This window comes from Hypomesus transpacificus, chromosome 1 (genome assembly GCF_021917145.1).
Source record: "Hypomesus transpacificus isolate Combined female chromosome 1, fHypTra1, whole genome shotgun sequence".
NCBI classification, from domain to species: Eukaryota; Metazoa; Chordata; class Actinopteri; order Osmeriformes; family Osmeridae; genus Hypomesus; species Hypomesus transpacificus.
In genome coordinates this window covers 1,840,636-1,848,404 of record NC_061060.1, presented here as the reverse complement: position 1 = coordinate 1,848,404, position 7,769 = coordinate 1,840,636, and positions in this window count along the sequence as shown.

Sequence of the window (7,769 nt, the reverse complement as noted above, 5' to 3'; positions counted from 1 at the left end):
ATCCCCGGGTTTCTTGGTGTTTACTTCCTCAGGAAGCTGGGTGGCTTGTTGCTTGCTTTTTGTAACCATGTCCAGGTGTGGAACAGATAGATGCTTGGATTGGAGCCAGCAGCTTCAACCCCTTCAAATCAACAACGTTTGGACCCAAGACCTGGACAAATTGTTCTCCAACAAAAATTTCCACACAGGAGAGAATTTATCACTGGTGGGTTTTTTTGTATTTCTTCCTGTCTTCCCTCGTCTAATTTCCATCCACTTTCACAGGTTTCTTCCGATACTGGTATGAAACGAGTGCAACAAACTTTGGTCTGTCTTGGTGTTTCTAATGAGCCGATCCACCCCTTTCAGAAGAGACCTCCCACAGAATATGAATGCCAGCAAAATGCAAATGTGCTTGATAGAGAATTTATTATTCTGCATATGCTTGGAAACAAAAGCCTTTAGAAAAGTGAAACGCTCCCTTTTTCTGGTCTCCTCCACCCCAAAAAGAAGGAGATAAAAAAAGTGAGAGAGAGTGAGAGAGGGAAAAAGAGAGAGAAAGAGAGAGATATAAAAAGAGAGTGAAAGAGAGACAGAGAGAGTGAGAGCCTTTCTGAGAGAGAAGTAAGAGAGACAGAGAGAGAGAGAAAAAGAGAGAGAGGAGACAGAAAGAGAGAGAGTGAGAGACTTTCTGAGAGAAATAAGAGAGAGAGAGACAGAAAGAGAGAGAGTGAGAGCCTTTCTGAGAGAGAAGTAAGAGAGACAGAGAGAGAGAGAGAAAAAGAGAGAGGAGACAGAAAGAGAGAGAGTGAGAGACTTTCTGAGAGAAATAAGAGAGAGAGAGACAGAAAGAGAGAGAGTGAGAGCCTTTCTGAGAGAGAAGTAAGAGAGACAGAGAGAGAGAGAAAAAGAGAGAGAGGAGACAGAAAGAGAGAGAGTGAGCGCCTTTCTGAGAGAAATAAGAGAGAGAGAGACAGAAAGAGAGAGTGAGAGCCTTTCTGAGAGAAATAAGAGAGAGAGAGACAGAAAGAGAGAGAGTGAGAGACTTTCTGAGAGAAATAAGAGAGAGAGAGACAGAAAGAGAGAGAGTGAGAGCCTTTCTGAGAGAGAAGTAAGAGAGACAGAGAGAGAGAGAAAAAGAGAGAGAGGAGACAGAAAGAGAGAGAGAGTGAGAGCCTTTCTGAGAGAAATAAGAGAGAGAGAGAGACAGAAAGAGAGAGAGTGAGAGCCTTTCTGAGAGAAATAAGAGAGAGAGAGACAGAAAGAGAGAGAGTGAGAGAGAGACTTTCTGAGAGAAATAAGAGAGAGAGAGACAGAGAGAGAGAGAGTGAGAGACTTTCTGAGAGAAATAAGAGAGAGAGAGAGAAAAAGAGAGAGAGAGAGACAGAGAGAAGTGAGAAGATTCCCGGGGCCCGTTTTTTTTTTTTTTTGCAACGGCATCCTGTGTTCTTGGATGTGTCGTTGCCATGGCAACTGTAACTTGGTGACCTCGTTATTTCTGCCTAATCCCGCGCTGAAATTATGGTTGCTCCACCCTTTTGCCTGGCTGGCCTGATAACATAATCATTGCAAATGATGCAGGGAAAAGGGGGGGGGGTGACTGCAGCCAAACATTTGTGACAGTTTGTGACACATCATGCAATATCACTGACTTTTCATAGTCATCATGTGACTTATTCTCCAATGCATTCTCAGTTATCGTGAGTCTGTAATGACATGTCAGACTGGGTGTGACTCAAGGGCTTTGGTGAGGGGAGAAACACGTGAAAAATCACAACGTTAAGGCATCAACGATGGCTGACGGCAGGGGCGGATCTAGAGATTTTCATTCGGGGTCGCAATGGGGTGGCAGAAGGGAGTTGTTGGGTGGCCTCCTGGAGGTGAATCAAACCCAAAGTAGGGGGGTACAGTACTCCCTTTGGTAAATGATTAGGCTTGATATTTGTAGTTTAAATTAAACAGTAACATTAATATTATTTATTGAAATGTTCTGTAATATACAAATAATATTTGTCCATGGGAGGTTTGAGGTTGATGTTGTTTAATTGTAACTTATTTCACTACATGCTCTTATGGTTCTTCCCTTTGAGACTGTTTTTTCATGTATGCTTCATGTTTTGGCTACCTGCAATATTTGGGGCTATCTCGTTGTTATGATCAGTGACCTATGCACTTTTTTTTTTATTGGCCACCCCTTAGATCTGCCACTGGCTGACGGATATGTGTTATATCATCTCTGGTTCCAGAACGCTCTCCAGTGTCAATCACAAGTTTGCAAGTTAGAATTCCACCGACAGTAACACAATATTTGTAGATGTGCACATCAACACACACACAGACACACGTGTACTCACACACAGTTAAATTATTGATTAGGATGTTTGATTAGATTTGGTTATCAAATAGGGCATGAGAAGCATTTTGAAAAATTTATGTATCTTTGAAATAAACATGGAAACTAATATAAAATCTTCAGTCATGGGTTTTCAATAATTCACCAAATTTACATATTATTCTTGGTATATCTCATTACTTTTGACCGAGACACACTTACATATTCAAAAATATCATTAATCGTGTATTCAGTTGCATAAATTAGCATGAATAATGAAGGGTTCAGTAGTGTTGCTTGTTGTACTGAACATGCTAAAACATGTCTTTGAAAATTATATTAACGGTCACTAAAACATATTTCATGAAATTTGATAAAAACGGTTAAGTGTCAAGGCTGACATTACAACATTTGAAATGTCTTAAAATCAACGGAAATTTGGAAGATGCAATTCTTGTTAGGGGGAAAACTGTCTATAGAAGATGCCATTTTTATTCCATCAGTAAGTAAAGGTCATGTTTATCTTCCTACTTAAATTAATTAATTTAATAAAGTACCCAAATCTGTATTTGAACAGTGAGCAACCCCTCCCCTTTGTACATTTACATTTAGTCATTTAGCAGACACTCTTATCCAGAGCGACTTACAGTAAGTACAGGGACATTCCCCCCGAGGCAAGTAGGGTGAAGTGCTTTGCCCAAGGACACAACGTCATTTGGCACGGCAGGGAATCGATCCAGCATCTGACTTTGTATCTGTGGCTCCTTCAGCAGAAACACCTCCTCTCTGTCCAGACCCACAGCACCCCCTCTCTCTCCAGACCCACAGCACCCCCTCTCTCTTCAGACCCACAGCATCTCCTCTCTGTCCAGACCCACAGCACCCCCTCTCTCTCCAGACCCACAGCACCCCCTCTCTCTCCAGACCCACAGCACCCCCCCTCTCTCCAGACCCACAGCACCTCCTCTCTCTCCAGACCAACAGCACCTCCTCTCTGTCCAGACCCACAACACCTCCTCTCTCCAGACCCACAACACCTCCTCTCTCTCCAGACCCACAGCACCTCCTCTCTCTCCAGACCAACAGCACCTCCTCTCTCTTCAGACCCACAGCATCTCCTCTCTGTCCAGACCCACAGCACCTCCTCTCTCCAGACCCACAACACCTCCTCTCTGTCCAGACCCACAGCACCCCCTCTCTCTCCAGACCCACAGCACCCCCTCTCTCTCCAGACCCACAGCACCCTCTCTCTGCAGACCCACAGCATCTCCTCTCTGTCCAGACCCACAGCACCCCCTCTCTCTGCAGACCCACAGCATCTCCTCTCTGTCCAGACCCACAGCACCCCCTCTCTCTGCAGACCCACAGCACAGAAAACATTCAGGAAGAAAATGACCTCTGTTTTAGAAACGACCACACCAGCAAAACTGTTCCCCTCTCTCTCTCTCTCTCTCTCTCTCTCTCTCTCTGCACCCCCTCCACCAGACTGGGTCTAGAACTAAAATGAAGGGCTAAATGAGAAACACATGTTGGGGCAGGGGACGAAGGGTAGAAGGGAGAATGTTTTTCCCAAAAGAGGAAATGGACTCTTAGCCAGCTTGGTTGGGTGCTGGGTGGTGGTGTGGTAAGGTTCTGGGTGGAGTTAAGGTCATGGTAGGGTGCTGGGTGGAGGTCATGGTAGGGTGCAGGGTGGAGGTCATGGTAGGGTGTTGGGTGGAGGTCATGGTAGGGTGCTGGGTGGAGGTCATGGTAGGGTGCAGGGTGGAGGTCATGGTAGGGTACTGGGTGGAGGTCATGGTAGGGTTCTGGGTGGAGGTCATGGTAGGGTTCTGGGTGGAGGTCATGGTAGGGTGCTGGGTGGAGGTCATGGTGGGGTGCTGGGTGGAGGTCATGGTAGGGTGCTGGGTGGAGGTCATGGTAGGGTGCTGGGTGGTGTGGAGGTCATGGCAGCAGAGTGAAGCTGTGACTTTAAGCCCCTGAGCTACTGGACCACAGACCCAAGAGGCTTATCTTGGTCAGATTCTGCAGTCTCAATCCAGTCACAACATCCCCCCCACCCCCACAAACACTCACACACACTTACAAACACACACTCGCACCGCAACCACACACACACGCACCACACAAATGTGTGTACACACACGCGCACACACGCCCATGACCTGGATTTCACTGGCTGACTGAAAACAACCACCACAATATCAATGTTGGCTGCTTGAAGGCTAGAACTGGGACCAAAAACCCCACAGCGGAATCCTGCTGCAAACACAGAGACACTGACAACGCATTCAGCTGTTGCACTTATTTCCATGTGCTGTTCCTATACAAAGTTTTGAGTTTCAGTAAACAGTGCATTTAAATAGCAAAGATGTCACACAAGACTCAGAAAGGCTTTAGGGAACCCTGCTCCACTCGTTCTGTCCTTTACCTGTTCCACTCATCCCCTCCACTCACAGTGATCTGTCCGCCTCTGAATCTGTCTCCAGTCGATGCTGTCATTGACATCTTAGTGACGAGCCCACTGGCTCTGCAGTCTCCTTCTCTCAGCTGGGGTGCCAGCCCTCACACTTTGGGAGTCATGGGGTTCATCTGGTCAGGGGAGGGAATAGAAGTCTGCAGCTTGAGGCATGTAGACTTCTTCTTAACCACGCCATCGTCCACTTACCCGGGCCACAACGAGGTTAACCCCCAAAATGGTAATGAATGTTATGTTGGATGGAAATTGAGCAAAACTAAAACAGTCTAAAGTCTAAAATAACGTCTTCCCAACATTGTTCAGATTTTCTTTTTTCCTCTTTTTGTTATTATCAATTTTATTTCAGAGTCGAACAGATTTACCCTCCAGCTATATCTTAAACCTTCCTTTAATCTCTCTTTTTCGATAATATTAACAGGAATATCTTTGCTGTAGTTGTGTTGTAGATAATCTACAGGCTGCATTCGACCTGAATATGACGTCTGCTACAATGGCTGCTGGATTTCTGCTTTGTGTATAGAAAACAACTTAGAGAGATTTCAACCCTGTTATAAGCCTCAATCAGTTACTCACACAGACCCTATTTCACCACATTTCACTTTGTGAGAATTCACGAGGACACTAGGCTGAATGTATCAATAGCATGTGCTCAAGAAGAGATTTATTTTTAATTGTGATGTCATAAAACCGTTGTCATGACATGCTATAGACGTGCTGTGTTGTCATGGATTCTATGTTCTCACATGACATACATCAAAGCCAAGACACACTGGCCCTTGCCAAAGCATCATTACACAAAACACCATGGTAACCAGTACATGGATTAGTGTTACATGTATGTAAGTGTTATGTAGTGTTATGTTGTGTTTATGTAAGGCTCTGTACAGACCGTGGTAATACATTTCCTCGGAAAAAGGACAAAGAATGTATCAATCTGTCTAGCGTATCCATCCATCCAACGTATTTAAATGTGCTTACTAGGTGCCTTACATATAACAGAGTGAAGTTATTCTAGAACCTTGTTTAAAATCTGCACCACATGTTTTTATATACAGTGGTTCCACCCCTGTATTGAGTGAAGGAAACACGTCTTGCAGAACCTTGGGTGGTTCCAGAGGGAAAGGGGAACCTTCAGGTGTTCATGAATATAAAACCCATCCGTTCTGACCCCAGCTATGATTTAATGACACAAGGGCCATTTAATTACTTTAAAAACTTATCATGCACATTTTAATTACGTTAGCTTATCTCAAATTGGTTGACTTGGGAGTTAGCGCCATCTGCAGGAGAGACATGGAAGATAAATGTGGATAGAAAAAAAGCATGTGGGGATTTACATACAGTAACGTATGTGTGAACGCTGTGCTCCTCTGAATCAGCTGAACGTTGTCGAACGGTTCCTTTAACTGGGTTTGGAGATTCTGAAAGATTCATACGAGTAAACACATTGCACAAGAAAAAAACATTTTCAATGGTAGCTCCTTTTAAATTCACCCACTAATCATTTCATTGAAATAGTTGTATTCAATTTCCTCCATATTAAAACTAAGATCATGCAGTTTGGAAAGACCAGTCCCGTGACAGGTTGCAGTGGTCCACATTCATCATTAGAGTCAGATTCTCAAATCCACTGTTGTTTCTGCCAGCATAAACACTCTGCCTAAGACCGCTAAGACCAGGCACTCGTGAGCTACAGAGAGGCTGTGCTGTGGAGGGAGGCTGGCCCTTTAGAGAGGCTGTGCAGTGGGGGGAGGCTGGTCCTTTAGAGAGGCTGTGCTGTGGAGGGAGGCTGGCCCTTTAGAGAGGCTGTGCTGGAGGGAGGCTGCTCCTTTAGAGAGGCTGTGCTGGAGGGAGGCTGCTCCTTTAGAGAGGCTGTGCTGTGGAGGGAGGCTGGCCTTTAGAGAGGCTGTGCTGGAGGGAGGCTGGTCCTTTAGAGAGGCTATGCAGTGGTGCTCCTCCCATCATGGTCATGTTACCCAGCCTGGATAACCACAACCATCTGGACTCACATAACATGCCCACTGTTGGTCCCTGGTCCCAATGGCTTCCACATGGAGCCCCTGCACCCGAGATCTCTCTCTCTCTCTCACACACACACACACTCACACGCACGCACACACACACACCTCCAATAACAGCAGCCATGGGGGAGGGGTTGGGGTGGCATGAGAGGGGGTCCTTTAATCAGGAAATTCATCTCCTGGGGCTTGCATGTAAACATGACTCCGGGGCAATTTCGCATGAACCTCAGACGAGACAACGACCCACTTGAATGAACAACTTTAACTGGTGCTTCTTGTGCGCGTGTCCAGGTCACCACCGTGTTATCGTGAAGTACCCTCTCACTGCACGCCCCTCACACTCAACCAAATCTATGAATCTACACATTCACTTTATACGATACCTACCGGACCGTCAATATTCTAACCAACATCCAGAATCTAAAACAAGTTCCAGACTCCTGTTGTCACACAAACACTATCATCCCATCTAACAATGCGTGTTAGCTTCTCCCACAGGGACAAGAACAACAGGCGATATCGCATCGGCCATCTTTGATCAGGTAAAACGCTTTGGGCTATAAAACAGTCTCGCCTCCCTTGGGCAATCAATCTACAGCGCAAGTATCACGAGAGCTAATGTATGCGGCAGTTTAGGCGCTGAACGGGCCCGCCGCCCTCACACGTCTAGATGAATTGCCGCGGCACACCGAATAAATACATATCAGCCGGCTGGCGCTGAAGAGCTTTGTTCTTTTCTATTAATCCTGAGCATTGTGATTTATTGGGGTGCGTGTCATCAGCACCGCAAGCCCCCTGGGCAGAGCTGGCTATGAGGAATAGCCGAGTTTAAGAGTAAGGTCCAATAATTGTACATGGTCTATTTATTTGCATTCGCGCAGGCCCTGGAGTAGCGAGCTGGGGAATATATGGTGTTGGTTGCCCAAGACCCGTGTGGTTTAGTGGCTTATTGTTTGTGTAC